Source organism: Vipera ursinii (genome assembly GCF_947247035.1).
Source record: "Vipera ursinii genome assembly, chromosome: 15".
In the NCBI taxonomy this organism is placed as follows: Eukaryota; Metazoa; Chordata; class Lepidosauria; order Squamata; family Viperidae; genus Vipera; species Vipera ursinii.
Genome location: NC_139528.1, coordinates 7,838,786 through 7,862,744, shown reverse-complemented (window position 1 = coordinate 7,862,744; position 23,959 = coordinate 7,838,786). Strand labels below are relative to the sequence as shown.

At 44.8% G+C, this 23,959-nt stretch overlaps 1 long non-coding RNA gene across 1 annotated transcript; it reads right to left on the bottom strand.

The window, feature by feature from the left end:
• Positions 1–309: 309 nt before the first annotated feature.
• Positions 310–16,836, bottom strand: LOC310647229. Its single transcript, XR_014493848.1, has 3 exons — positions 16,399–16,836; positions 16,267–16,306; positions 310–480 (listed from the first exon to the last, which is right to left on the bottom strand). It is a non-coding gene; the product is annotated as an uncharacterized lncRNA (long non-coding RNA).
• Positions 16,837–23,959: the final 7,123 nt, after the last annotated feature.

Here is a 23,959-nt window from a genome sequence, read left to right as displayed (position 1 = left end):
AACTGCAATCTTCATTTCTTGGTCGGAATCCCTCAGTGTGGCTTGCTTCCCTGTAGATCAGTGTTTTCCAAACTTGCCAACTTTTAAGATGGGAGGACTTCAACTCCCAGAATCCCCCAGCCAAGATTCTTGAAGAGAATTCAACTCCCAGAATCCCCCAGCCAGGATGATGGCTGGAGAATTCTGGGAGTTGGTCCTCCCATCTTAAAGTTGCCAAGCTTGCAAAACCCTGAGGTAGACAAAGACAGAATTGCCCTCGGAAGATCAAGACTGCTGATCCACTGCTGATTGATTGAGATCTATTGTTGATAGCTGTATTAATTCAGGAACAATAAAAAGTAACATACATAAACAACAACCAAACCCTTTTTAGAGAAACATTTTAAGCTGGAAAATGAAGAGAGATTTGAACTGTTGGGTTAATTAAATTCTGCTTTTCCAACGGTCGCTCACCTTGAGGGCCCTCTAAAAGTCTAAGACCTAAAAGAAAAAGAAAAAAGATATTATTGTTGTGTTATTCACCGTCATCCTAAAAAGCGATTTTTTTTTATCCTTTATTTTGATTTTTTAAAAAAATGAATGCAGGCCTTGAAAACAAAATGTGCCCCTGAGCAGCTTCCGGTACAATTCAATGTCTCCTTGTTTTCTCCTCCTATCCTGATCAGCCAGGGTGCACACACACACACAAACACACACACACAAAGAGGACTTCAATGGTTGTGTTGCTTTGTTGCTTGGTTGCAAAGTATTCCCATTTAGCTTCACGCCTGCTTTGACCTGGGCAGGTGATGGGTGTAGCTTGGCTCTGCTGCTGGTTAAACACACACACACACACACACACACACACAGGGGTGTAAATCCCAAGGGCTAATTTTAAAACACTGACAGTGATGGCAATGATGTTTTCTACCTTGTTCTTAATCCACACTTTGGCATCTGCAGACGAGCAGAAAAGCCGGGACGTTGAGCTGAGCTACGATCCAATCTCTGTGTGTGTGTGTGGGGGGGGTGTCTGTTGATTGCGTTTACGCAAGATTGGAAAAACACAAAGATGGATCCGTGGCCCTCACCCACCGTTTTTGGGAGCCCCCTGAATCTGTCACGTGTTTGGAAACAAGCGGTCCTTCCCCAAGGGAAAAACATCTCAGTGCTGGAGGGTTGGTTGGGCTTATCTCATAGTTTTTTGTTTTTTTAATTTGTTTATTTACATCCAGTCTTTATTATTTTTACAGCTATTTCAAGCTGACAAATATATACAAACGTTGCCTTCTTCCTCTTCCTCCTCCTATTTTCTCCACAACAACAACCCTGTGAGGTGGGTTGGGTCAAGAGGGAGGGGAATGACCCAAAGTCACCCAACTGGCTTTCGCAGCTGAGGCGGGACTAGAACTCCCAGGCTCCGTCTTTCTAGCCTGTGGCCTTCACCACTCCTAGGCCAGCCTGCTTCTCGACTCCTCGGCTTGGAGGAAAGAAACGACATTCAGGGGCTTCTCCTGGAGGAGAACAGAAGGTCTCCTTGGGCCCTTATGAGTTGGGGGAGGTCCGACAACAGGCCAAGCCTGTTCTCGACTTACGACCACACTTTCCCAGCTAGAAAATTCATCGTTAAATGGATGGAGGTTGTTAGACATACAGGCACTCAATTTTATGACCTATTTTGGCTGTGATGATGAGCGAAACATCATGTGATCGTGATTTGCAACCTTCCCCATTAACTTTGCTTGTCAGAAGCCGGCTTGGGCAAGTCACAAAATGGCAATCACCTGACCCCAGGACCCTGCCACCTCCAGCCCACCCCCCCTCGTCATAAATGTGAGACAGCTGCTAGGCATCTGGACCACAAACATGTCCTGCAGGGACCCGTCTAAGTCGCTTTTTAAGCAATAGCTGAACGTGGAGTGGAGGCTAAATGAACACCGACCGATTGTGCTGCATGTACACAACACAATCAGCTTGCTTGGGGGCGGGCAGGAGGTTAAGTTGTCAGCTTTAAGATGGGTGGGGGAATCATTGCTCACCGGTTGTGTGCATGCAACTCATTCCTGAATTAACTCATTTGCCTGGCTACAGATGCCTGTTTGGTTAGCTCAGGATTCAAATCCAGAAAATGAATGAACTCGGGAATCAGTGAAGTGTGAATATGCACAGAGCCAGGGAGCAAAGGGCCAAGGATAGAGGTGACTGTGCTGATTCCCCACCCCCAGGGTCCCCTCTCTCTCCCACATCTGCAGCTGCCCACGCTTCTCAACCTTCCCTTCAACTCAAGATCACACTACTACAAGGAGTAGTAGGATGAACTCCTGAATTTCCCCACCCAGCATGATTTAAGATGGGTGGATTTCAGCTCCCAGAATTCCCCAGCCATGTTTTAAGATATTTGGACTTCAACTCCCAAAATTCCCCAGCCAGCCTGGTTTAAGATCAATGGGCTTTAATGCTCATAATTCCTCAGCCAGCATTATTTAAGATAAGTGGACTTCAGCTCCCAGAATTCCCCAGCCACATGATTTACGATATTTGGATTTCAGCTCCCAGAATTCCCCAGCCATGTTTTAAGATATTTGGACTTCAACTCCCAGAATTCCCCAGCCATCCTGGTTTAAGATCAATGGGCTTTAATGCTCATAATTCCTCAGCCAGCATTATTTAAGATAAGTGGACTTCAGCTCCCAGAATTCCCCAGCCACATGATTTACGATATTTGGATTTCAGCTCCCAGAATTCCCCAGCCATGTTTTAAGATATTTGGACTTCAACTCCCAGAATTCCCCAGCCAGCATGATTTCAGATGGGTGGATTTCAGCTCCCAGAATTCCCCAGTCAACATGATTTAAGATATTTGGATTTCAACTCCCAAAATTCCCCAGCCACATTTTAAGATATTTGGACTTCAACTCCCAGCATTCCCCAGCCAGCATGGCTTAAGATAAGTGGACTTCAACTCTCCAATTTCCCCACTGGTACGGTTTCCGATATATAAACTTCAATTCCCAGAATTCCCAAGCCAACATTTTGACATCTTGGCTTGTCCGTCTGCATCTCAACTTGCTTCGTTTTGACCTCAGCCACGGCCTAGACCAGGATTTTAACTCAAACAAACCATCCAGGCTGGTTAAATAATTCTCGCTGTTGGCACACTCATGGCTTGCTGATTCATTGGGCCCCTGGAAGCTGTTTGGCATTGAGGTTGTTGATTGTTCCCTTCAGGATATCTCCTTAATTTATGACCCCTTCCTGCTTTTCAAGTAGAAGTTCTCAGCGTCATTAGCCTGGCATCCAAAGCCAGAAATACTTTGGGGAAGTTTACAGCCAGAGCTAGCAAGACAGAAGATTTTGGATTGGGGGAAGATTTTGGATTGGGGGGGGCGGAAAAAGGAAAAAAAAAGTTCCCACGAGACTTATCTTTTGAGGGACGAGTTTCAGCTTCCATATCCTTATTGAAAGGAAATTTTTTTAGGGGGTGTGTGTGTTGTATTTCTGCCTGCTTTCTTTTGCTTTGAAAAAACTCTGGTGACATCTTTATAGCCTGAAGGTCAGAGGATCAAGGGCTGCGAGGAGCCTATATAGGCCAGTTTTTCCTCAAGCTTGGCAACTTTTAAGAGATGGGGACTTCAACTACCAGAATTCCCCAGCCAGCTCCGCTGGGGGAGGGGGAATTCTGGGAGTCGAAGTCCCCATCCCTTAAAGTTGCCAAGCTTGGGGGAAAAAAAACCTGGCTTCTCAAGCATAAGGTGACACCACTTGCCCACTGAACGGTCCTCAAATGGTGAAGTCTGCTTTCTTTCTTTTAAAAATAAAAACTTGCAGAAGGCAGAATAACAGCTGTCCAGAGAGAGAATAATAGAACAACAGAGTTGGAAGGGGCCTTGGAGGTCTTCTAGTCCAACCCCTGCTTGAACATGGAACTCCATGCCACTCTGGATAAATAACAGAATAACAGAGTTGGGTGGTGCTCCAGATGTTTTGGCATTGCACCCAAGGCGCCTATCACGATGGCTACTACCTTTTGCCACAGTCATTCTATTTCTATTTCCAGGAATTTGTATTTTGTGAATTTCTCCAGTTCTTTCTCTTCTGCTCTCTCGTAACAGAGATGGAAAGGGCCTTGGGGGGTCATCTAGTCCAACCCGCTTGCTGAGCAGGAGTCCACATGCTATTCTTCCCTACCCTCTGCCCTTTTTAGGGCTGGCATGGAAACCCTGGCAAGAGCCAAGCCGATGGCGCCCAGAACTGGGGCATTTGTGTGTTTGTGTGTATGTGTGCAATTACTAGGAAAGGAGAGGGTAACAGGAGAACTTCGTCGGTGCCAAGGTGTCTTGGGGGGGTGGACTGGCAAGCACCAGCTGGCTCCAGCAAGCAAAGGGGAGCTCCTGCTGATTGGCTGAGAGGAGCAATGGGTGGCAGGGATTGGTGGAGACCGGGTTGCACGCGGGTACCCAAACCTCAGCTACATGCTTGGCTGAACAAGGAAAGGTTCCCGGGTACCCGGAAGGTGAAACCCTCACCCAGCGACATCCTGCTAGGCGCTCCCTTTCTTGAGCTAAAAGCAGCGGAGCCCCTCCGCCCTGCGCTGGGCTGGAGAGGGAGGCTGCGGCGCCTGGAAGTGCAGGCCAGGTGTCTGGTCCCTTGCCTCTGGGTCCTCCGGAAGAGGCTTTCCTTAGAATTACAAGGGTTGCCCAGAGGATAGAAACGAAGCCAGGCTAATAAAGAGGAAAAACAGAGAAGAGGGAAGGGAGGGAGGGAGGGAGGGAAGGAGGGAGGAAGGAAGGAAGGAAGGAAGGAAGGAAGGAAGGAAGGAAGGAAGGAAGGAAGGGAGGGAGGGAGGGAGGGAGGGAGGGAGGAGGGTGGGAGGGAGGAATGGAGGGAGGGAGTGAGGGAGGAAGGAAGGGAGGAAGGAAGGAAGGAAAGAAGGAAGGAAGGAAGAGAGGGAGGGAGGAAGGAAGGAAAGAAGGGAGGGAGGGAGGGAGGAAGAAAGAAAGAGGAAGGAAGGAAGGAAGGAAAGAAAGATGGGAGGGAAGAAGGAAGGAAGGATAAAAACAAAGCCAAACTAATAAAGAGGAAAAACAGAGAAGAGGGGAGGGAGGAAGGGAGGGAGGGAGGGAGGGAGGAAGGAAGGAAGGAAGGAAGGAAGGGAGGGAGGGAGGGAGGGAGGGAGGAAGGAAGGAAGGAAGGAAGGAAGGAAGGAGGGAGGGAGGGAGGAAGAAAGGAAGGAAAGAAGGAAGGAAGGAAGGAAGGAAGGAAGGAAGGGAGGAAGGAAGGAAGGGAGGGAGGGAGGGAGGAAGGAAGGAAGGAAGGAAGGAAGGAAGGAAGGAAGGAAGGAAGGAGAGGTTAGGATTAGAGTGGGGGGAAGGAAGGAAGTAATGGAGGGAAGGAGGGAAAGAGGAAAGAAGGAAGGAAAAAAGAGAGAGGGAGGTAGAAAAGGAAGGAAAGCAAAGAAAGAAAGAATAAAAATAAACAGAAAGAACAGCTCCCCATTCCCAGTGCAGTAAATATAAGCAGAATTAAAAGGTTCTCTCTACTATTTGGAGCAATTAAGCGAAGGCCACAGTCATTAAACAAGTCCGTTTCCTCCCATGGGCATTTTTTGCCGTAAGCCAGAAGTAAAGAAACATTTTAAGAACCCACCCCAAACCAGGGTCACATGACCCCGGGAAGCTGCAAGTAGACGTGAAGGTGATCCAGTTGCCAAGCGTCCGTTGCGATGACCGCGAGTGGATTTCAACCTTTGGAACTTCGAAAACGGACCCCAAGTAGCTCTGGGGAGGTCTGTCGTAAGGTCGCTAAGCAACCGGGCGTTAAGCGAGGATTATCTGTGTGACAATTCTGTCCTTTTCCTGAAAGCCCCTCTCCCATTTTTGAGGACACGTTTTATCCCTCTAGCACAGCGTTTCCCAACCTTAGGAACTTGAAGATGCGTGGACTTCAACTCCCAGAATTCCCCAGCCAGCATAGCTGGCTGGGGAATTCTGGGAGTTGAAGTCCACGCATCTTCAAGTTCCTAAGGTTGGGAAACACTGCTCTAGCAATCTGCTGATACCTCAGGCCCAGCCCTTCTGCCCCTCCCCAAAAGAAAAATCCTTCCTGCCTTCACAGATCTGGGTGGATCCCATTTGCCTACATAATTAGAGTTCAGTTTATCTCCAACGGGTGAAAAGCATTTGGGGAGAGGCCAAAGCTGACTTATCTCAGGCAGTTCATTGGCTGTTCCCAACACACCACGGAGCCAGATCTGAGCTTCCTACAGGTGGTCCTCGACCACAAGGGAGCCCAAAATTTCTGTCGCTAAGTGAGACACTTCTTAAGTGAGTTTCGCCCCCATTTTACGACCTCTCTTGCTACACCTGTTAAGGGAATCACTGTGGTTGATAAGTTAGTCACACCGTTGTTAAGTGAATCCGGCTTGCCCGTTGACTTTGTTTGTCAGAAGGTTGCAAAAGGGGATCACGTGATCCCGGGACGCTGCGACCGTCATAAAGGTGAATCAGTTGCCGAGCACTTGAATTTTGATCACATGACCGTGGGGATGCTGCAATGGTCAGAAGTATGAAAAACAGCCATGTCACTTTTTCCAGTGCTGTTATCATTTTGAACGGTTACTAAATGAGCTGTTATAATTCGAGGACTACCTCTTTTCCTTGATCTCCTCGGACCTTTTTTTGCCAACGTTTCTCGATGACTGATCCATATTGAGGCACAAAATGGGCATCTGGTACTTAGGCTCGGATGTGTAAGACTGGAAGAATGCTCCAGTAGCCATCATCTTTACCGCTAAGAGATCCTTTATTAACCCCAATTTTCAAATCTTGTTCAGGATTCGTTTTATTCAGCACAGCCAGGGAGCAACAACCACGACAAGGGCTTTAAATCTCAGGTTAGTGAGAAGATTCCCACGTTCACAGCACAGGCCAGGCCCAAACCTTTAACTCCATAGTGGCTTCAGACCACAAGCGAAGGCGAGGCCTGGTTCCTGGTATTTGTTGAACCAGCCCTCTGGAAGTCCATTCCAGCGTCTTCATAGAATCCTAAGAGTGAAGAGACCTCAGAGGTCCTCTAGTCCAACCCCCTAGCTCAAGCAGAGGAGATCCTGGGCCTATATTATCCCAGTCAAATGGCTGTCCAGTCTCTTCTTTAAAAAACCTCCAGTGATGGAGCACCCACAACTTCTGTTGCAGCATCTGCACGGTCACATGATCAAATTTCAGAAGCTTAAGAACTGACTCAATATTTACGACGGTTTTAGTGGTCACAGGATGCCCTTTTGGGACCTTCTGACAAGCAAAGTCAGTGGGGAAGCCGGATTCCCTTTCACAACCGTGTTCCTAACTTGACAACTGCAGCGATCCACTTCACAAGAAGTGGCAAGAGAGGTCGTCAAATGGGGCCCAAATGACTTTTTAACAAAATTTCTCACTTATAGCTAAATTATATTCTGGCCTCCGTGGACATCGTAAGTCGAGTTGGTTACGTGGTACACTTCAGATGAAGATGTGTGATCAGTTTTGTAGGATGCCAAAAAAAAAGTTCTAGATGAAGTTATAAGTTACATTTAAAAAACACGTTAATTGATAAAACAAGCCCTCCGTACATGAGTATCTAGGCCGGGGGGCTCTGCAGCCTTGACGACTTTTAAGAACTCTGGGAGCTGAAGTCCACAAGTCTTAAAAGTTGTCAAGGTTGCAGACCCCATGATCCATTTATCCAATTCAGAGCTGCATTTGTTAATTGGAGGAAATCCAGTTGGCTTCCAGTTGTCTTCCGGGTGAGATTCAAGGTGTTGGTAATGACCTACAAAGCCCTACATGGCATGGGTCCGGAATACCTTGGGGAGCACCTGCGGCCGGCGTCAACTTCCCTCCGCCCGGTACGCTCCCACAGAGCGGGCCTCCTCAGGGTGCCACCGGTCAAAGAATGCCGACTGGTGGCCCCCAGGGGGAGGGCCTTCTCTGTGGGCGCTCCGGCATTATGGAACCATCTTCCAGTTGAGCTCTGGATGGCGCCCGACCTTCGCTCCTTCCGGCGCAAACTAAAGACGTATCTTTTTGAACAAGCTGGCCTGGCCTGATGGGATGGGGTTGGGTTTCATAAAGTTGTTTTAACTTTTTTAATGTGTACTAACTTATTCATGGGCATTGTTGTTTAATCGTTTTGAATTTTTGTATCTTGTTTTTTAATACGTATTACCCTGTTCACCGCCCTGAGTCCTTCAGGAGAATTGTGCTTTAAATTGTAAGCCGCCCTGAGTCTTCGGAGAAGGGCGGGATATAAATGGGATTAAAATAAAAATAAAATAAATAAATAAATAAATAAATAAATAATTGATAAATAAACCAAAACTCCCAAGAAATCAGCTGGAAACCAGACTGCTTAATTCAATATACTGCTTGCAACGGGGTATATAACCTATAAGGGGAAAAAAAATGTGCATTTCTTTCGGTTGGAAAGCAGGGCTGGAAAGGGACCGGCCATGACTCAGCCCAGGGAGAAGCAGCCGGAACGGGCTGTTCCACCGTGGGAAGCGGCGGCATCAGGCGGAGGACGCGTGCAGGCCGAGTGCTGGAAGGCTCCGGCCAATCGCGCGCCGCGTGATCCCTGCAGCCGGCCAATCAGAAGCCGCCTTGCCCAGCATCTTCCAGCATGGCAAGCCGCAGCCGGCCTCCGGGGACCGCAAAGCGCCCGTCCGCGCGGGATTTCCTTGCTTGCAAGCCGATCCTTTTCCTGTTCCCCCCACCCCACCCCCACCCCTGTCTTTTCGGGAGGGGGGGGGAGGTATTCTTTCCAAGGGGGGAAAATATGAAATTTTTGCAAATTGCATTCCGGTCTCCGGGGTGCCGTTGAGAAGAAGCGGGAGATCCCTGGATCGTTCGGGTGGGGCAGCTTCATTTTCAGGATGTACATTCTTTGGGACGCCCCCATTTCCCCCCCCACACACACACACCTTAAAACAGGGGTCTTCAAACTTGGCCATTTTATGACTTGTGGACTTCAATTCCCAGAATTCCTCAGCCAGCCTGCCTGGCTGAGGAATTCTGGGAATTGAAGTCCACAAGTCATAAAAGGGCTAAGTTTGAAGACCCCTGCCTTAAAACATCCCCCCACATGGCCTAATGCAGGGATTCCCCAGGGCAGAAATCCCCAGCCGGCAGGTTTTAAGCCACGGGCATTTCAATGCCCAGAATTCCTCGGCCAGCAGGCTTTAAGAGGGCTGGACTTCAACTCCCAGAATTCATGCTTGCTGGGGAATTGTGGGAGTTGAAGTCCACCCATCTTCAAACAGCCAAGATTGAGAAACGCGGGTCTGAAGGGAAAGACTAAAAAAAATAACAATCATCATCATCGCTTTTGTGCTGAAGGAAGAAAAAAGTGAAATGATTTCTCAGCCGGATCACGCATAAACATATAATGCGAGGTAAACACAAAAGGGCAGCTGCTAGAAGTAAAGTATTCATTCATTCAACCACAATGGCTGAAGGTATTGAGCCTAGATTTTCTGTTGCTAAGTGAGACAGTTGTTGAGTGAGTTTTGCCCCGTTGTATGACCTTTTATGCCAACGTCGCTAAGTGGATCATTGCAGTGGTTAAGTTAATAATAATAATAATAATAATAATAATAATAATAATAATAATAATAATAATAATAATAATAATTTGGAAGGGACCTTGGAGGTCATCTAGTCCAACCCCCTGCTCAGGCAGGAAACCTTATACCATTTCAGGCAAATGGCTGTCCAGTTTCTTCTTAAAAACTTCCAGTGTTGGAGCATTCACCACTTCTGGAGGCAGGTTGTTCCACTGGTTAATTGTTCTCACTGTCAGGAAGTTTCTCCTTAGTTCTAGGCTGCTTCTCTCCTTGACTAGTTTCCATCCGTTGCTTCTTGTCCTGCCTTTTGGCGCTTTGGAGAATAGCTTGACTGCCTCTTCTTTGGGGCAGCCCCTGAGATATTGGAACACTGCTATCATGTCCCCCCTCGTCCTTCTCTTCGTTAAACTAGACATACCCAATTCCTGCAACCCTTCCTTCATATGTTTTAGCCTCCAGTCCCCTAATCATCTTTGTTGCTCTTCTCTGGACTCTTTCTAGAGTCTCGACATCTTTTTTACATCGTGGTGACCAAAACTGGATGCCGTATTCCAGGTGTGGCCTTACCAAGGCATTGTAAAGTGGTATTAGTAGTTAGTAACACGGTTCGTTGTGGGCCTGTCTTCCCCATTGACTGCTTCTCAGAAGGTTGCAAAAGGAGATCACGTGATCCCAGGGCACCACAGCCATCCTAAGTACATGGCAGTCGCCAAGCATCTGAATTTTGATCACACAACGGGGGATCGCAAGCGTGAAAAAGGGTCTTGTCACTTTTTTTCAGCGCCATTGTAACTCGGAAGCGTCACTAAACGAACTGTTGTAAGTCAGGGACAACTTGTAGTCTACATTGTTCCGGGTCTACCAGTAGCAGAATATATATAGCAACAAGGAGGCTTTGATGTTTAAATATGCAACTTCGGGTGCTTCTATCCTGGGGTGTAAGATTAGGTGTGTACCTAAGCCCTCGACTTACAACGTTTGTTCAAAGTGACAACGGCAATGAAAAATGTGACTTGTGACGGTGTTTCACAGTTAACGACCATCGCAGCATCCCCAGGATCACGTAATCAAAATTCAGATGCTTGGCAAAGGAGTTCATATTTATGACGGTCGCTGAGTCCCAAGGTCACGTGATTCCCCCTTTTGCAATTCCCCCTTCTCACAGGCAAACTCAATGAGGAAGCCAGCTTCACTTAACAACCAGTTACTAACTCATCAACTGCAGGGATTTGCTTAACAAGGAAATCCGTAAAACAGGGCAAAACTCACTCAATGTTTCACTTAACGACAGACATTTTGGGCTCACCTTTGGTTGCAAGTTGAGGACTACCTGAAATGGATTTTCCCCGAGGAAGTGTGAAGTCCAGGAAGAAAGATCCTTCCTGGGTAGTGGATTATTATCAGGAGAATCCCCTTGAGGGGATTCTTTGATGGAGGGGGGGGGGCTAATCTAAGTGCTGGTGTGTTTCCTTTGAGGCTTCAGAGTGCTGCTGAAAGAGAAGTGGGGGGGGCAGATCAAAGACTTGTTGTATGCTCCTTTTTATGCAAATGCTAATGGGATGATTGGGGGATTTCAGGATTGAAAGAAAAGAAAATTAAATAAGGCTTTGAAGAGTTAGCTGGGAGAGGGGACCCTAGGTTCGCTAATATGGGTTGAAGAGAAGGTCCAAGGTTATTATATTTCATATTTCATTGCAGCGAGATGGGTGGCTAATCTAAAGAATAAATAAATGGAAACATTCATAACTTTAGTTTTTTTCGTTCGTTCCTTCTTTTCGTTCTGTCTCCCTTCATTTCTCCTTCTGTCTTCTGCCCTCCCTCCCTCCTTCCCTCCTTCCCTTCTTTCTTTCTTTCTTTCTTTCTTTCTTTCTTTCTTTCTTTCTTTCTTTCTTTCTTTCTTTCTTTCTTCCTTCCTTCCTTCCTTCCTTCCTTCCTTCCTTTCTTTCCTTCTTTCTTTCTTTCTTTCTTTCCTTCCTTCTTTCTTTTTCTTTCTTTCTTTCTTTCTTTCTTTCTTTCTTTCTTTCTTTCTTTCTTTCTTTCTTTCTTTCTTTCTTTCTTTCTTTCTCTCTTGAGATTAGTCTTTTCCTCTATATAAAATCCTCAATATCAATAAGTACATTTTTTTAAAAATAAAAGAAATAACAATTCCAAAATTTTCAGACAGACATTTTGATGCATGCTCCTCTGAGCTCTAGTTACAGCTCGGAGGTTAGGAAGTTCTTAAAGCGTCCAAAAAAGAAATGCCCATCTTTCGGGGGGGGGGCTTTGGATATCAGCCCGGGCTGTTGAGGTCAGCAAGCTGCACTGTAGGATAAAGTATCTCTCCTCGGATAACCAAAAGTTATCTTAGCCCTTGCAACAGAGATGGTGAAATCTGAAGGGAGGGAGGCGGGGGGGGGCACCAGTCTTGACATGGAAATTCCCTGGAATGGAAAAAGGATCTGTGAAGACTCCAGGGCCAGTGTGCAATGTGTTGCACAAACGTTTTGGCGAGAGTCGTCTCTCAGGCATCTGGTGAACGTGCTTAGGCAGATTCATAAAAACCTTGGTGGTTTCCTTCACCCAAATTGCTAAGCTGAGTTCATTTTAACCTTTCGGCGTTTGTGACTGTCAGTGCAGTCCGTCTGTTGGGCTCAAAGCTCGCCCCATCGATGATAAAGCGTGGGTTTGCGTCCGTGACCAAGTTAAGTGGTCGCTTAAGGTTGCTACTGGTGAACACCTTGGCAAGGCAGTCCCAAGGCCGTGACCCTAAAGGTACAACAACTGAGAAATAAAGAAGAAATACTAAATCCCACTTTTTCCTACCAGCCAGCAGTAAATTCCACCTTCACCCCTTGAACGATGGAATTGGGTGCTAGTTGTTAAGTGTTAAGTTGGACTTATTAACCTTTGGATGACAGCCAGGGTAGCACACATAGCATTGAATCATTGGGCAACAAGAGACCTTGGAGATCTTCTAGTCCACCCCCGTTCAAGGCAGGAGACTTTATACCATCTCAGACAAATGGTAGTCCAATCTCTAGGGGTGTCATGATAGCTGTGCTCCAATATTTGAGGGGCTGCCACAAAGAAGGGGGAGTCAACCTATTCTCCAAAGGACCAGAGGGCAGGATAAGAAGCAAAGAAGGGAAAATAATCAAGGAGGGAAGCAATCTGGAATTAAGGAGAAATAATAAACATGCAGGAGAAATTAATGAGAGCAATTAATCAGTGGAACAACCTGCCTCCAGATGTTATGAATGCTCCAACACTGGACGTTTTAAAGAAGAGATTGGACAGCTATTTGTCTGAAATGGTATATATACGTTTCCTGTCTAAACAGGGGGTTGGACTAGAAGACCTCCAAGGTCCCTTCCAACTCTGTCATTCTCTTATTTTGTTCTTCTTCTTGAAAACCTCCAGTGACGGAGCATCACAACTTCTGGATGTTCCACTGGTTAATTGTCCTCCCTGTTAGGAAGTTTCTCCTTAGTTCCGGGTTGCTTCTCTCCTTGATTAGTTTCCATCCGTTGCTTCTTGTCCTGCCTTCGGGCGCTTTGGAGAATAGCTTGACTCCCTCTTCTTTGGGGCAGCCGCTGAGATACTGGAACAGTTTTATTTTTATTTTATTTTATTTTAATCCCATTTATATCCCGCCCTTCTCCGAAGACTCAGGGCGGCTTACAAGCTTAGCAGTAGCCTTCATTCTATGTATATGCCTGCTTATTAGGGCTTTCACACACACCCCAAGCGGCATTATTACAAAGTCAGCTTAATTGCCCCCAACAATCTGGGTCCTCATTTTACCTACCTGGGAAGGATGGAAGGCTGAGTCAACCTGGAGCCTGGTGGGACTCGAACCTGCACTAATGGCAGGCAGATGGTGTTACTTAAGGAGGCATTAGCCCACTGCGCCACCAAGGAACAGTTGTTATCATGTCGTCCCCCCCGTCCTTCTCTTCTCTAGACATACCCAATTCCAGCCACTGTTCCTTATATGTTTTAGCCTCCAGTCCCCTAAACATCTTTGTTGCTCTTCTCTGTACTCTTTCCAGAGTCTCAACATCTTTTTTGTATCGCGGTGACCAAAAATGAGCACAGAATTCCAAGTGTGGTCTTACTGAGGCTTTATAAAGCGGTACTAATACTTCCTGTGGTGCCAGACACAGCTGGGAGCATGTAAAGTATTTTATCGTGAATATTTTAGAATAGCCATCTGGATAAATACAGTTATGAAACTGGTCAACATGTTCCCATTTTACAGTCTGTGAAGTAAAACTCTGAAGTTGCAGGGGAAAAAGGAAGCGAGCTGCCAGATTTACTGGCTATATTTAGCTTCCTAACTTACCTGGATGGGTGTCAACCCCACAGCCCAGCTGGTGCCTTTTACCACTGAACTGGGTTCCTCTCACGGGGCGTTCAAATTCATTCCCAAATAAGTTTATTTATCATTCTGCCCAGCTGTGCTGAAAAAACACTGGGTGTGTTTACTCCAGATAAAGCGTTACGGGACCTTTAGATATTTTCTGAGCTGTCCAGGTAAATATGCGATCATGAAATGTCACTTTAAGGACACTTTAATAAACATGCAGGTGCAGTTCGGTTATTGATTAGTTTGCTTCTTTTATTATTGCATTTTGGGGACACTGGTCTCCCAGGTCCTCAAAGTGGCTAGGGGCAATCAAAACAAAATTGGAATGAAATTGATGGAAGAAAAGGGGGATGGCGGGGAAAAAAGATAAAATGTGGTTTAAAAAAAATGACCCAGCAGACAGTAAATGAAGCTTCACACCTGTTGTGGAGCAGGTATGGCCAAAGGGACGCTTTCATAAGATAAACCATTTAAAAACTATTGAAAATTTTAAACACCAGAACAAGATTAATGCAAAGAAAAAGAGAGTGAAAGAGAAAAAAAAAGAACATGAAAGAAACAAGAAAAAAGGTAGCAGAAAAATAGAAAAAATATGCGCATGAAGAAGTAGCCAATGAGCTGGAACATTTAATGGAAGGAACCCAGAATGTGCCAGCCTTGCCAGATCGGATCAGCCGGGCAGCTTCCTCAGCTGACAGGCAGTCCTTCAAGGAACAGGACCTCTGCCAACTCAGGCTGGTTAGCTAAAAAACAGCCCTTTGAATCACACCCGGAAGGAAACAGTTTTCTGGCAACTGCAGTGGGGTTAGACTGGATGACCTCAGAAGGTCCCTTTCGATGAGTCAAGAAGCTTAAGTCTGATTCATTTTAAGGCAACCCGGTCATTCACTGGGGAAATAGTAATGTAGATATTTTTAATTAGGAGAAGAAGAAAAAAAGCAGCCGAACAGGATGTGATTCAAATTTAGATTGCGGTTTGTGACAACTGAGTGTGAATTAATAGGCAACAATGGAACCAAGCACTCAGCAGTTGGACAGGTACAGGAGAAGTCCTTGACTTATGCCCACAACGGAGCCCAAAATTTCCTGTTGCCAAGCAAGACAGTTGTTAAGAGAGTTTTGCTTCATTTTATTTATTTATTTAATTTTATTAAATTTATACACTGCCCTATTCCCGTACGACTCAGGGCGGTTTACAGGGAAAATTAAAAGCATAACATACAAAAATTAAAATCAGTTAAAACAATTATTTATTTATTTATTTTATTTTTTTTATTTTATTTTTATTCCATTTGTATCCCGCCCTTCTCCGAAGACTCAGGGCGGCTTACAAGCTTAGCAGTAGCCTTCATTCTATGTACATGCCTGCTTATTAGGGCTTTCACACACACCCCAAGCGGCATTATTACAACGTCAGCTTAATTGCCCCCAACAATCTGGGTCCTCATTTTACCTACCTGGGAAGGATGGAAGGCTGAGTCAACCTTGAGCCTGGTGGGACTCGAACCTGCACTGATTGCAGGCAGCTGGTGTTACTTCAGGAGGCATTAGCCCACTGCTCCACCAAGGCTACTTAATTAATTAATTAATTCAATTAATTAATTCAAGTCCCCGAAATTTAAAACTAAAACCCAATTAAAAATTAAAACCCCTCAGTCTGGGCCAGACAGCTGGAAGAGCCAAGTTTATCAGGTCCTGGCGAAATGAACGAAGGTCGGGGGCAGTCCTAGGTTCCGTGGGAAGTTGGTTCCATAGGGCCGGCGCGCCCACAGAGAACGCTCTTCCCCTGGGAAGACCTTTCTTGCCACAGATGTTGGGAATCCCTGCAGTTGTTAAGTTGTTAAGTGAATCTGGCTTCCCCCGTTAACTTTGCTTGTCAGAAGTTTGCAGAAGGGGATCGCCTGACCCCGAGACACTGCAACCGTCATCAATATGAGTCAGTTGCCAAGCGGTCTGAATTTTGATCACATGACCAGGGGGAGGCCGCAAGGGCTAAGTGTGAAAAATGGCCTTAAGTCACTTTTTTTCAATGCCGCTGTAATTTTGAACGGTCTCTAAATGAACCGTAGTAAGTCGAGGGCTACCTGTATCTGAATTTTACAGAGCCGCAGAGATGCCGCAGTGGCCATAAGTGTGAGGACCGGATTGTAACTTTGAACAGTTGCTGAACAAGCAACTGTAAGTTTGCAATAGCGGCCAACAGCTGTAAGCCGAGGACCATCTGGAATAAATAACAAATGCACGGCAGCCGCTGGTTTTGTGGCGAGAGTCATTTTTTTGTCCCAGATGTCGGTGTCCTTTCCCCACCAAGAAATGATCTTATTTAATCTGGACTGACCTGGAATGGAACTTTTTTTCCCCCTGCAGAAAAGTGACACCTGCAAAGGAACAGCAACCATTTCAGCCTCTGTGCGTCCTTTTCCCTTTTCTGGCGAGGCAGGGAACATGAGCAGGCACAACATGGGCTCACCACAAAGTTGCCTCCATTCCTGGAAGGTAGTTGCACTCCTCTCTCATGCGTGTCACAGGTGTGCCCTGGGTGCAAGACCGGGCGGTGAGGCTCCCTGATTGGCGGGCCAGGCTGGTTCACATGCACGATCACGCTGGAGATGCCTGATTCCTTCTCTTGTTGACAAGCCGGTGACTCTCCCCACTTGGGATCCGTCCAGGTCCCCGTCTGGCATTCCTGTTGGAAACGAGACTCCTTCCAAGGTGAAAGGAGGGGGAGCTCTGCTGGGAAACCAATTCCCCTCAAAGTTGCTGACAGGATTCCCTAAAAAAAGCCTCCAAGCCTTCGCACTCAGATCAACCCAGATGCTATCCGGAAAAAAACTAGATAGCAAAAAAAAAAAAGCAGCACAACTCGGTTTCAAATTAGATGAACTTTCAGCGTCTTAATCGGGGCTTCACGCTCAAATAAACCCAGATTCTACACACAGAACTCCAGGTATAACCAGAAATACAACAGATCAGTTTGAAACTAAGTTATTATTTTTTTTTGCAAGAGTCATGCAGGACCCCATCGTCAGGGAACGTCTCTCTACTGGAATTATTTTTACTTATTTACTGAACGAATCGAGGTTTCACCCTGAAATAAACCCAGATTCTAAAGCAAAAATCCAGGCAACAAAAAGCACGATAATTTTTCAAATTACGTCATCTTGGGGTTCCACACTCAAAACAAAATCCAAATTCTACATTTAAAAAAAAGGAAAAAACAAAACCAATTAGTTTTAAACTAAATTATTTTTACTTGTCTAATCAGCGTTTTATGCTAAAATAAACCCAGATTCTAAATCAAAAGTCTAGATAAGAGAAACCACAATAAATCAATAAAGTTTGGACAACCATTTTTCCGGAATGGTGTAAGGTCTCTCGCTTAGCGAGGGGTTGGACTAGAAGACCTCTGGGGTCCCTTTTAAACTCTGTTATTCTGTCGTTCTGTTAAAATGCTGAAGGTGCCTTTGCTGTCAGAACTGGCAAGAAACCAAGGAAGGATGGGCATTTGTCTATCCCCAAATGATCCCAAGGGCCAGTTTGGCCTTCAGTGCCCATAATCCCCAGCCAGTTTGGGAGATAGAGTGGGGGGGGAAAACACAGGTATCTGAGCAACCTGCAGCTAGCAAGCTCTATCTGTCCAACTCAATGTCATAGCTATGGGCATAAGTGGGGTCCCCAGCGTGGATGGCACTGCCTGTGGCAACATTGCACAACCCATAATTATAACAATCAAAACAACAGCCTTTTTAATCCCAGAGCCACTATACTTTTCCAGGAAATTATCTTTTAAAGCAGTGTTTCTCAACCTTGGCGACTTTAAGGTGGGTGGACTTCAACTCCCAGAATTCCCCACTGTGCTTTGCTGGCCAGGGAATTCTGGGAGTTGAAGTCCACCCACCTTAAAGTCGCCAAGATTGAGAAACCCTGCTTTAAAATATATAAACTCAGAGACATCTCTTGAAATTAAGAAACCGCCTCTTAAGAAGAATATCATCTCCACTTCCCAATCGTTGAACTGTCTGGTTCAAAAGGTGGGTGGTCTTTATTACATCCTGTTTATCCAAACTCTGATGTGCAAATCTCCTGGTCCCAGTGAAGCCAAAAATGGCCCTTTTTGAATGAAAACAGACTCTTGCAAACACCATGTTGCCAAAAGGAAAATAAAAAGCATCTTCAAAGTTTGATAACCTCTGCTCGGATTTTAACCCCAGCAGGTCTCCTGCAGAGAATTTGAATTTGGCAAAAAGAGTAAAGAAATATTTCCCTGCTGAGTTCATTATTGCTTCATTATTCATTTATTGCCTGATGGATTTTTTTTCTTTTCCTTCTTAGTTTAAATTTTTGAATTATCTTTTTTTTCTTTAAGATTAAATATCTTTTTGTTACAAAAAAATACAGACCTGTGATTAAAGACGTCAGAGACTAGTAAAAATGTATTTATTTGTTGGATTTGTTAACCAAGTGTTGCTTTGATGCAGTTAGGATAGATGTGCATTTGGTCATGGTGACATTTTCATAGCTGCTAGTCCTCAAGAAACCTGTTTGACCTCCCTCTATACAGGTAGATGAGGGTGCCAAAATTATATTTCTAGATAAATGACTACCCCCGTGAAACTAAAGTGCCCTTTCAGATAGCATATTTTTTGCTGATAATTTGATTTTAATAAGATACTTCCTTGGCATCATGTCAACTTGCAGAAAAAATAAATTTTCAAAGAGCAGATCAGATGTTAATAGTTTCCCTATTTTATTTGCAAGCATTGTATGCTGAAGGACTGGAAAAAATATGAATATGAGCTCCTTAAGGAACCTTAGTGGCTACCAGTAAAAAAAAAGTTCTTTGACATAAAGGTAAAAACTTCAATTAAAAAAGAACTGTAAACAATTTTGATTATAGGCCAACTAAAGGTAATATAAAATTGTATAATCTACACCCAATCTTATGTTTTTCAACCTTGACAACATTAAGACCTGTGGACTACAACACAAAGTCCACACCTCTTAAAGTTGCCAAGGTTGAAAAACACTCTTTTAGAGTAGAAAATATATATTAAAAAAAACAATAATGAAGACATTAACAGTACTATCACAAACATTGTTAACACTAAAGTAAAAGTAAAGGTTCCCTCCGCACGTGCGTGCTAGTTGTTTCTGACTCTAGGGGCCGGTGCTCATCTCCGTTTCAAAGCCGAAGAGCTGGCGCTTGTCCGAGGACGTCTCCGTGGTCATGTGGCCGGCATGACTAGACGCCAAAGGCGCACGGAACGCTGTTACCTTCCCACCGGAGTGGTCCCTATTTTCCTACTTGCATTTTTACGTGCTTTCGAACTGCTAGGTTGGCAGAAGCTGGGATGAGTAACACTAAGGTGACATAAAAGAAAGAGAAGTCAATACAAAGGTAAGTACAGTATTGCAAACGTTAATAAAAGCAATTAAAAGAGAGAAGACAGGCTTCCAACAGAGCCTTGGTGGAGCAGTGGGCTAATGCCTCCTTAAGTAACACCAGCTGCCTGCAATTAGTGCAGGTTCGAGTCCCACCAGGCTCAAGGTTGACTCAGCCTTCCATCCTTCCCAGGTAGGTAAAATGAGGACCCAGATTGTTGGGGGCAATTAAGCTGACTTTGTAATAATGCCGCTTGGGGTGTGTGTGAAAGCCCTAATAAGCAGGCATATACATAGAATGAAGGCTACTGCTAAGCTTGTAAGCCGCCCTGAGTCTTCGGAGAAGGGCGGGATATAAATGGAATTAAAATAAAATAAAAATAAAATATTTGCATCAGATGAATGCAATAAATTATTTGTGACACCTAGGAGTGAGTCAAGTAGCTTTTATGGTTCTTAAAATGACACATTTCCTATAGCCGCCCTGAGTCTTCGGAGAAGGGCGGGATATAAATGGGATTTTTTTTAAAAAAAATTGATCATGCGAGCTTGGGGAATATTGTATCGGATATAAGTGTGAAAAAAAGGGCCATAGTTCACTTGTTTTCAGTGCTGTTGTAACTTCAAACAGTCACTAAATGAATGGTTGCATGTTGAGGATTACCTGTAAAGCACAGTATCTCCAAAATGTATGTCCAAAATGGTATAGGCCAGGGGTAGGCAACCTTGGCTCTTTTATGACTCGTGGACTTCAACTCCCAGAATTCCTGAGCCAGCCATGCTGAGGAGAAAGGGAGAGGTTTCCAAGCTGAGCCATGCTGGCTCAGGAATTCTGGGAGTTGAAGTCCATCAGTCATGAATGGGACCATAGTTCCCCCATGCTGGCTCAGGAATTCTGGGAGTTGAAGTCCACGAGTCATAAAAGAGCCAAGGTTGCCTACCCCTGGCCTAGGCCTAGGCCGCTTTATGAGTTGTGGACTTCAACTCCCAGAATTCCTGAGCCAGCCATGCTGAGGGGAAAGGGAGAGGTTTCCAAGCTGAGCCATGCTGACTCAGGAATTCTGGGAGTTGAAGTCCATCAGTCATGAATGGGACCATAGTTCCCCCATGCTGGCTCAGGAATTCTGGGAGTTGAAGTCCACGAGTCATAAAAGAGCCAAGGTTGCCTACCCCTGGCCTAGGCCTAGGCCGCTTTATGAGTTGTGGACTTCAACTCCCAGAATTCCTGAGCCAGTCATGCTGAGGAGAAAGGGAGAGGTTTCCAAACTGAGCCATGCTGGCTCAAGAATTCTTCTTCTTCTTCTTCTTCTTCTTCTTCTTCTTCTTCTTCTTCTTCTTCTTCTTATTATTATTATTATTATTATTATTATTATTATTATTATTATTATTATTATTATTATTATTATTATTATTCTCAACTTTAGCAAGTTTAAGATAGTTGGACTTCAATTCCCAGTTGAAGTCCACCTATCTTAAAGAGGCCACGGTTGAGAGACACTGCTCAAATCTCTCCATTACTCCAAAGTTTTAAATGACTGCGTTAGAGGTTATGGGTCAACAGCTACAAAATAAGGAGGTAGGAGGAAGTGGGTGACTCAAATCTCCAGTCCTCTCCTAATCTAAGGGTGTTACAACTCCCACAACGTCAACTAAAGCATATCAGCCAGCTCCAGCCTCCATTGGAAGACTTCCGTTGAGGCCAACAGGCCACTTCATGAAGCCACCCTACTTCACCGATGGTCAGCAATTTGACCTCGGGCAATTCCTCCTCGTATCTAATCTGAATCTCCTTCCCAGAAGTTTCAACCTTCAGGGTGATGGAGAGAATGTCCATTCCTTCCTGAAGATGACATCTCTTGAGATGTCTGCTATCTCAGGAGGAACGCCAGGGGAAGTCCTCTCCTGCATACCAGAAGGAGAGCTCCTGGGCAACTTCAAAGGCCTTTTCTGCCATTCTTATCAGGCCTGTAACTGGAGAAGTATGTCCTTACATGGTCAGGCTATTTAGGGCTTTGAAGGGCAACACCAACATTTAACTTATGCTCAGGAATTTGGTCTTCATGGAAACCAGTACAGACCTTCAAGGAAAGAGAAGAGAGAAACCTTGTAGACCCATTTAACAGCCTGGTTGCTCCAACTTCTGGACAATTTTCAAGGTCAATGGCCAAGGGATCACTCCCAAACTTCAAGACAGAACGCAGACCAGCCAAGAGTCTCATCTACTCAATTTCCCTTCATGTTGGTGTAGCTATATTAAGGACTGCACCTTGAGTTCGGATGCTCAGCCAGTTAGGAATCCATTTAGTGGTGATTCACTCTATCCCAGATTATTTTTTTAGCCAGTCAAGAAGTAGGTTGTGGTCTCCTTTGTCAAATGCCTTATGGAAGTCCAAGTATACTATGTCCACCGCATTTCTCTGGTCCACTTTGACAAAGAACGCAATCAGATTTGATTGGCATGAGCTGTTTTTGACAAACCCATGTTGGCTTCTGGTTATAACTTTGCTTGCATCTTCACAGATCTGTTGCTTGATGACCTTTTTCAGAATCTTCCCAGGTATTGGATGTCACGCTAATAGGTCTGTAGTGTCTTGGATCTGTTTCCCCCACCTTTTTTTTGAAGATGGGAACCACATCAGCTCTTTTCCAGTCCTCAGATAGTTCCCTGGTGCCTCGGGATCTTTGAAAGATTTGGGTCAGTGGTCCCGAGATCACATCTGCCAGCTAAGACTCTGTTGCTCTGATCTGCCCCAGGAGGCAAATTTGTCCTAGCAGACACCAAGCTTTTGCTCAATCGAAGAAAATTGATTTACAAATAATGTAATATGGCAAGGTCTTGACTGGAGCAATTAATAGATTACACAAACACACCCCAAATAATCACATTATTCAAATTTGCACTATTCAAAGTAATGTTTCTATGGAAAATAAGCCTACAGGTAGTCTTCAACTTTTTCCCCCAATATTTTATTATTTTTTTATAGCCACAGATGCTTAATATTTTATCAGCAACATATTATCTGGGTTCCAATGTTTAATTTACTAATACGTGTTCAACTCCTTCCTCTCTACCTCATTTTTCTAGCCATTGATAAAATTTATCCCATGTTCTAAAGTGTTCTGAATCTTCTTTCTCTTTCATTTTGAGTGTCAGTCTGTCCATTTCTGCACAATCTAAAATTTTCTTAATTATCTCTTCTTCCGCTTGCAAGAGCCTTGGTGGAGCAGTGGGCTAGTGCCTCCTTAAGTAACACCAGCTGCCTGCAATTAGTGCAGGTTCGAGTCCCACCAGGCTCAAGGTTGACTCAGCCTTCCATCCTTCCCAGGTAGGTAAAATGAGGACCCAGATTGTTGGGGGCAATTAAGCTGACTTTGTAATAATGTCGCTTGGGGGGGGAAAGCCCTAATAAGCAGGCATATACATAGAATGAAGGCTACTGCTAAGCTTGTAAGCCGCGCTGAGTCTTCGGAGAAGGGCGGGATATAAATGGAATAAAATAATAATTCTTCATCCTTCCAATGTTGAGCAAATACAATTCTCTCCGCAGTTAATAATACAGGTCACATTAAATAGACACATTCCTTCTCATAATGTCCTACAATTATACCTAACAAAAAAAAATTCTGGCTTGAAATCTAGGTGGTAGTCTTCTACTTGAGACCATTCAAAATTATGGTGGTGCTGAGTGACTTACAACGGATCCTCGCAATTAGGACAGATGCAATGCTATCACGCGATCCACGTTTGTGTGCTTGGCAACAGGCATGTACTTATGTTAGCTGTAGCATCCTGGGGATCATGGTGACTGCCATTTGCGACCTTCCAAGCTGGCTTTGGACAAGCAAACCCAGGGGTGGCCAGCCGGATTCGCTTAACAACCACAGCAAAAAAAGATTGTAAAACTGGGCACGACTCATTTAAAGACCGCATTGCTTGGCAATGGCTTTTCCCATTGTGTTCCTGGGTCAAGAACGATCTTGTAATTGGTCTAAGCTGAAGGGAAACAGATGGTGAAAATTTTGAAACACAATTTTTACATGCATACTAATGAAAGATTAAAGGGTAACGACAATACACATTTATTTAAATTTAAATAAATACTCCTCAAAAACAGTCACTCTGAGAGGAACCTTGGCATCCTAGTGGACCAACAGGAGTCTGTCACGTGCGGCAGCAGCCAAAAAAGCTAACACAATCCTTAGTTCTAGAGGCACAGAAACACAATAATGTGAAGTATTAGTACCGCTTTATAAAGCCTGAGTAAGGCCACATCTGGAATAATGCATCCAGTTTGGGCCACCACATTACAAAAAAGATGTTGAGACTTTGGAAAAAGTGCAAAGAAGAACAACTGAGATGATCAAAGGCCTGGAGACCAAAACATACGATAAACTTTTGCAGGATTTGGATATGGCCAGTCTAGAGAAAAGAAGGAATAGGGGATAGTAGGATTCCAGTATTTGAGGGGCTGCCACAAAGAAGAGGGGGGTGGTCACCCGATTCTCCAAAGCACCAGAAGGCAAGACAAGGAACAATGGTTGGAAACTGACCAAAGAGAGAAGCAACCTGGAATTAAGGAGAAACTTCCTGACAGTGAGGACAATTAACCAGTGGAACTGCTTGTCACCGGAAATTGTTAGTGCTTCAT